The sequence below is a fragment of the Vicia villosa genome, linkage group LG7, assembly GCF_029867415.1.
Source record: "Vicia villosa cultivar HV-30 ecotype Madison, WI linkage group LG7, Vvil1.0, whole genome shotgun sequence".
Lineage (NCBI taxonomy): Eukaryota > Viridiplantae > Streptophyta > Magnoliopsida > Fabales > Fabaceae > Vicia > Vicia villosa.
This window is the reverse complement of record NC_081186.1, coordinates 39,951,894-39,959,606: the sequence shown is the minus strand read 5'-3', so window position 1 is coordinate 39,959,606 and position 7,713 is coordinate 39,951,894.

The following is a 7,713-nucleotide window of genomic DNA, read 5'->3' as shown; positions in this document are numbered from 1 at the left end:
TATCCATGGTTATCCATGGGCTCTTAAGTTTGCTTAGCTCACTTGTTTTTCGATCACTTTTCAATTGCTCTGAAATTGCTCATATGTGGTTTCAAATACTTTTGTAAATTGAATTTTGTAATGATCCGTGTGTGGATGTCTACAAAATGCTTGTTTATCTTTCGAAAGATGTTTTGAAAAGAACGTTAACTTTGTAATAACCCGTGTTTGGATGTATACAAAGTATTGTCTTTTTTTGAAAGTTTTGAAAAATCAACAGTGTATGAGAATTTTGTTTGTTTTGATTTGAGCAAGCAAACTAGGAGGTCTACCCTGAGTTGTAAGGTCTTTATCCTATTTCCTTTAAAAATCTATCCTTTCACCGGATATAAAAGCAAGGTTCGATTTTGTACTCAAAACAGTAGAATTTTGACTTTGATTTTGAAAGGAATGAGAAGGGATTACCTCAAGAGGTGCAAGTGTGATTGTGATTGGATTCAGATATTTATCTTTGAAGTTAGTGATCTAACGGTTCAATTTTATCTTTGACATACACGCAGTTTATATGTGCTGGAAATTAAAATGCGGAAATGTAAAGTGCGGAAAGTAAATCTACGCTATTACATCGATTGTGCGGGAAATGTAAACTAGCCTATTTACATGAATTTGACATCCTATACATTTATCTAGGAATTTTAAATCGCAAGAAAAATAAAAGGCATGTTTTTGGAATTTTTAGGATTGGTTTTAATTATAATTAATGCATGATTAATTAAATTAAAATGAAGAAAAAAGATGAAAATAGATTTAAACCTAGAAATTAAGTTTAAAATATGTACAAAATATTTGTTAATTAATTTTAAAACAAAACTAATTTTTTTGGAATTTTTGGAAATTGATTTGAAATTGATTTAAGTTAATTAAAACATAATTATGCAAATAATTATACAAATAATTAAAACTTAAAAAGAAAATTATTCAAAATATGTACAAAATTAGTTTATAATATATAAACAATATTTAACACAAAGAACAATTTTTTTTATGATTTTTTGATTGGTTAGAATAATTAAAAAGCAAATATATAAATATATACTAATTAATTATGCAAAATATTAAAATTTTGAAGAAAATAAAATATTTTTATTTCAGAAAATAATATATTATTTTAGAAGTCTAAAAATATTTTTGTGTATTTTTTGGATTTTTAAAACTATTTTTAATTAATTTAACAAAGAAATTAAAATAAAATAGAAAATAAAATAGAAAATAAAAAGGATACTGATCCTGTGTGGTAATTTGTGAGGGAGCATGGTGTGGTGAGAGATCTGGCACGTTGGATCTGATTGGAAGTGAATCAGAGGGCTCAGATTTTGAGGAGCATGACAAAAGCATAGACAGCGCAACACAGGATCCAAGAATTTGAATAAAAGCTGGCGCGCGCATTCTGGCCAACCAGAGCCTGCCACGCCTTCATCTTCTTCCTCTCTCCGTTGCTATAGGCTCTGCAACTGTAGGTAAAGCCTTTAGTGACGGTTTTCGTCCGTAGCTACAAGACCTGCACATGTCAAAATTTCATACAAGCAATATAAATTACTTAGGAGACCATGGTTAAGCTTAAAATCGTCCCCTGAGTTCAAATATGTCATTGGTTTCTCCTAATTTTGCCTAAATCAGAGGATCCCAAATTTTAGCTTAAGAACCCTAAAATGGTATCTTCGTGTGTAAGCATCTAAAACTCAATTAAAGCTCCAGAAATGATCTACACACCACACCAAGTGCAAATATATGTCTACATCGTGTTAGATATGCTTAGGTTATGAGACACGAGTCAGTTTTAGTTTGGATAAATCGAGACCTGTAGCGTTCGATTCAAGGAGTTTCAGAGCTTGCAAATGATCTGGATATGTTCAGTGAAGCTCAAGGAACGTGTTTGAGTGTTTAGTTTGAATGGAAAGTGACTTAAATTTGGAATTCGAATTTCAAAATTCTTTGAATATTTTGAGAGATTACAAGTGTGTTACAAGCAAGAGTTTTGCTCTCTATCTCTGTCTCTTTTTGTTACTGAAGTGCTATAGCCTATTTATAAGCATTAGAGTGCTTAGAAACTAAGCCAAAAGCATTGATGAGTTTTTTTGGAATCTTGACTTTTTCAACATTGGTAGCTTTGTCTTTAAGCCACCATGGCTTGATTTTCTTCTTCTCCTCTGCTGTACTTTGCTTTGGGACAGAGTTGAATGAGTCTTGCTTGGAAGACAAGCTATTCTTTATCCATTTCATTTTCTTTTTTAATTTTAATCTTAAAATAAGATAAAATTATGCCAAAAATAGATAAAAAATGATGTGGGCTTAGCCTTGGTCGTGGGAGGCCCATAGTAACATGGAAATGATGTTTGAATGCTGAAAACTTGGCCCCTTTTGGAAAAAATGCAATTTTGAACAATGTTGATTTCATGCATTTTCCCAAAATTTAGCCAACTTCAACAAGGTGTAAATCCTTCAATTTTTGTCATATGAAGGAGATCTTGCACTTTTTAGAAACCTCAAAGAGTCCTCTAACCAATGTCTTTGGTCTCATGTCAAAATGATTTTTGAAGCTCCTTGTGTGTCCTTTTGAAAAAAGTGTCTTTTTGTTGACTTTGAAAATGACCTGTAATGTCTTTGATCATATTTTTCAAATGGTGAATCCAATGACCATGGGATCAATGGCATTTGAAAGATAATTGAATTTCCTTCAAAACAAGCTTTGGTTTGAATTTTTTGGATGAAGGATGAGAGAGTTATGATCAGTCAAAGTTGAGTTGACTTTTCAGGCAAAAACCCTAATTTTGAATCTTAGGGTTTTGTTGGTTTTTGATCTTTCCTTGATGAATTATGATCATCCAATGATCAAATGATGAATCCTTTGACAAAATATGGACTTTGACAAAAAATTTCATTTTTGACTGTCTGTTGACTTTTTTGGTCAAACGGGTCGTCTGTTGACTGTTTGAGCTGCTGACGGTGCGTCTGAGTGAATTGAAGTTTGAAAATTTGTATGATGGTACTTTGAGATATATGGATGTGTATGAAATCCATTTGAGCTCTCAAAAACTTGTTGCTCCTGTAAAAACAAGAAAAACCCTGATTAGGGACTGTTTGTGTAGGAGATAGTTAAGCGTACCTGATTTTTGTGCAGTGTTGAGTCTCTGCTAATCGCTTGATATTCAGAAGACTTCTAAAACAAAAATCTTGGAATTTTGAATTGTGAAAGATTGATTTGATTGATGGTACAAAACACTGAGAATTGTACTGCCAGCAGTTTGGCTGTCGACCGACTGTTCAGGTATTGATGTAGCAGTTAGAGTGAAAAATCAACAGTCAAAGTTAATTTTCTTTTTTTGTTGTTTTTTGTTTTTGTTTTATGTGAAAAAGGAAAGTTTATTTACATGACTTGTTAGAAAAACATAGACATAATAAATAACTAATATTTACGGTATGCGGGCAAACTTACCGATAATAACCCTGAAAATCATTTAATGCACAGAAATAGGAATATTTGACTGGCAGAAAACACACAAAATATTATCTTAGTAATTAAGCAATATTATGACAAATAGTACAACATTTAATACTGACAGTACAAATATCACATACTATATTGAACAGTACGACGAATAAACGGTACATTTAAGAAATAAGAAATACGGCAAATTTTAAGAATGACGATTGATAACCCATGCTATGAACAATAACATGTAGATGATTGGGAGTGCAACCATTGCAGGTCCACACTCTTCAGGACTATGTAGGCAGAAGAAAGTCATGATCACCGTAGCAATGGTGATGACTGTAAGAAACAGTGTCTCTATCCACTTTGCCATTCTTGTTAGGGAAGAAGAGAAAATAGATATGAGGTAGGAATTTGAAAGATGAGTTGGAATTTGATGTGAGATTTTATGGAAGAAAATGAGAGGTATTTATAGAATGGAAAGAAGGAAAGAGACGTTGGGGAATGATGTGATTCCGTACAAAAGGAAAATTTGAGTGGAAGTAAGATTTGAAAGAAAGTGTATGATAGTGTTGAAAAAAGAGAGATTTGATTTTTGAAAAAGAGATTTGAAAAGATTTTTGCAAATAATGGAATATAGTACAAAAATTAGTGGGAAACAAAAGATAATAATAATCTACTTGTTACCAGTACAGTCTGAGTTTCCTGATTTTGCGCCTGCAAAAAAGATTTAACTCTGTACCAATTGTGTCAGTACCATTTATCTGTAAATAAATAAATAGCATGTGTGAAGTAATAAACAATATTTGGTGTTTGCGTAAGAATAAATTCAACTGCAAGCCAAATTACTGTATAAGAAAAATTCTAAAAACTAAGTATTTCATATGTCAGGATATTTGTTGAAATAAAAATCCATGATTATATGAGACCCTTAATTTTCAGATTGGAGTTTTCTTGAAAAATATGTGGGCAAATTTTGGGGTATAACAGTTGCCCCTATTCAATCTTCTTAAACCTGAAGAGATTGTCTGAAATCTGAAGGTAGAAGATGATTGAATATTTAGATGCCCTGAAAATTTGCACTTACCTTGATCAGAAGAGATGTTGGAAGTTGCATTTGAATGTCGTCTGCGAAATGTTGTTGGCAGATTGAAACATTACCTGAGATGGGCTTTCATATGCCACCTGGTGAATGTGTTGATGGTTTGTTCATCAGAATGAATTCATTGATTATATCTTGATGAAGGATTTGAAAGTCTTTGTGTTGACTATTTCGGAACCGTCCAAGGTTACCGCTTTAAGTCTTGGAAGATAATCGTTACGGAACTTGTCCAAAGTTTTTCCGATTTAGATTTTGGAAGTTGATCATTGTAGAACCGTCTGAGGTATCGCTTTAGATCTGCAATGTTAGATCGTTTTGGAACCGTCTGAGGTATCGCTTTAGATCTGCAACGTTAGATCGTTCTGGAACCGTCTGAGGTATCGCTTTAGATCTGCAACGTTAGATCGTTCTGGAACCGTCTGAGGTATCGCTTTAGATCTGTGATGCTAGATCGTTTTGGAACCGTCTGAGGTATCGCTTTAGATCTGCAACGTTAGATCGTTCTGGAACCGTCTGAGGTATCACTTTAGATCTGTGATGCTAGATCGTTTTGGAACCGTCTGAGGTATCGCTTTAGATCTGTGATGCTAGATCGTTTTGGAACCGTCTGAGGTATCGCTTTAGATCTGCAATGTTGGATCGTTTTGGAACCGTCTGAGGTATCGACTTTGATCTGTGATGCTTGTTTTTGAGTTGGTAAGTGATCAGAATGAATCTTCGGCTTGATTATATCTGAGAGAACCGTTCATAGAATTCAGGTGAACACGGCATGTGATTGAGAACATCTTTGTTGAAGATATCTGCCTTCCTGAAAAATCAAGTTAGTGATATGCAATGTTTATGACGCATGCAAATGTGAGATATTCCCGGAGAAATATGCATGTTATGTTGTGTATGAATATGCGCATGATGCATGATGTATGATGTATGAATATGTGAATGTATGAATGTATGAATGTATGAATGTATGAATGTGATGTCAAGCTTCTAATTGGAAAAATAAATTCCCACTAGTCAGCTGGACATGAATGTATTGTGATCGTTGATGATCTTTTGTCTTGCTTGAGTACCCTCGTCTGGGGAAATTCTTTGAGAACCCGGGTATCCCGTTGAAGGATCTTTGACTACTGCTTGGAGAACCAAAGGTAACTGGAAGTTCTGATGCCCTTTCAAATGGGAATGAGGAAGATGCATAATCCTCCGATGCACTATCTGACCAAGTCCGGGTGCGGGGATCACATCTTCTGAAGATAGTAATCTGGAACAACCCTGCTGGGAAATAAGACTTCTTTTGAAGAGAAAATCTTTTTGAGGAATTTGCTGAGAAATGCGTTTCTCTTGGTGATTTTCTTCTGATGGAATGATGTCCAGATGATCGGGACATTTCCTGAATGCCATTCCTGTTTTTCCTGGTAAACATCAATCATATTCAAATGCATATGTTCATTCAAAATTATCATTGGGATGCTTACGTATTTAAACAGAAAAAATGAAAATAGTGATTTTCGAAAGAGCTGCATTGAAAAGAGCCATGATAGGCGGGTTAGCACAGGGAGACAACAATCCTAGAAGTAGGAAACTGTCAGAAAGTTTTGAAAAATATTTATGAAGATAAATAGCTATGTGAAAATGATCCAGTCAAGTTTCAACTCTGCTATTGCCAATCTGTCTTCGAGCATCTCATCCCTCACTTGTTGGAAGAAAGTGATTAGACTGATCGGTGTCTTTGAGGTGTTGAATCTTGATGGTGAGTAGGCAGCTGAACGGAACATAGTTGTATGCTTCATTCCCTAACTTTTGCCTAGGCCGCCCTTTCAGGTTTTCAGCCTACCGGGATAGTATTTGTTTAGTCTCTAATTTTTGCCTGGACCGCCCTTTCGGGTTTTCAATCCACCGAGACGCTCATTTTTGCCTAAGTTGCCCCTTCAGGTTTTCAACTTAGCGAGCTGTTTTTTTTTCTTTGTAAGAGAAGTATTTTTTGACTATGTCAGCATTCACAGGGTGTGGGAAATCCTCGCCATCCATGGTGGTAAGCAACATGGCGCCGCCGGAGAATATTTTCTTGATTATGAATGGTCCCTCGTAGGTGGGAGTCCATTTGCCTCTGGGATCACCTTGTGGTAAGATGATGCGTTTGACAACCAAGCCACCAGTTTGGTATGCTTGACTTTTGACTTTTTTGTTGAAGGCTTTGATCATACGCTTTTGGTATAGCTGACCATGACAAATAGCTGCGAGCCTTTTCTCATCAATCAAGTTTATCTGGTCCAACCGTGTTTGAATCCAATCGTCTTCGTCTAGATTGGCTTCTTTCATGATCCTTAGGGAAGGAATCTGAATTTCAATTGGAAGAACTGCCTCCATACCATAGACTAAGGAAAATGGAGTTGCCCCTGTCGAAGTACGCGCAGATGTGCGATAACCATGAAGAGCAAAAGGCAACATCTCATGCCAGTCTTTGTAGGTTACTGTCATTTTTTGTATGATTTTCTTGATGTTCTTGTTGGCAGCTTCCACCGCGCCGTTCATCTTTGGTCGATATGGAGAGGAATTATGATGTTTGATCTTGAACTGTGTGCAAAGTTCAGTAATCATTCTGTTGTTTAGATTTGTACCATTGTCCGTGATAATCCGTTCAGGGATGCCATACCGACAAATGAGATTGTATTTGATGAACCGGGCTACCACATTTTTGGTGACAGAAGCAAATGAAGCTGCTTCTACCCACTTTGTGAAGTAGTCAATAGCGACCAGGATAAAGCGATGTCCGTTGGAGGCAGTAGGTTTGATTTCTCCAATCATATCAATACCCCACATTGCAAAAGGCCAAGGAGCCGTCAGGACGCTTAATGGAACTGGAGGTACATGTACTTTGTCAGCATATATCTGGCATTTGTGACATGTTCGGGAGTGATGATGGCAGTCTGTTTCCATGGTAGACCAGTAATAACCTGCTCTAAGGATCTTTTTAGCCATTGTATGTCCACTGGAATGAGTACCGAAGGCACCATTGTGTATTTCTTCCATGATCTGTTCTGCTTCCTTCTTGTTTACACAGCGAAGTAAAGTCGAGTCATGGTTGCGTTTGTATAGGGTTCCATTGCTTAGAAAGAATTTGGCAGCAAATCTCCTTAGAAACTTT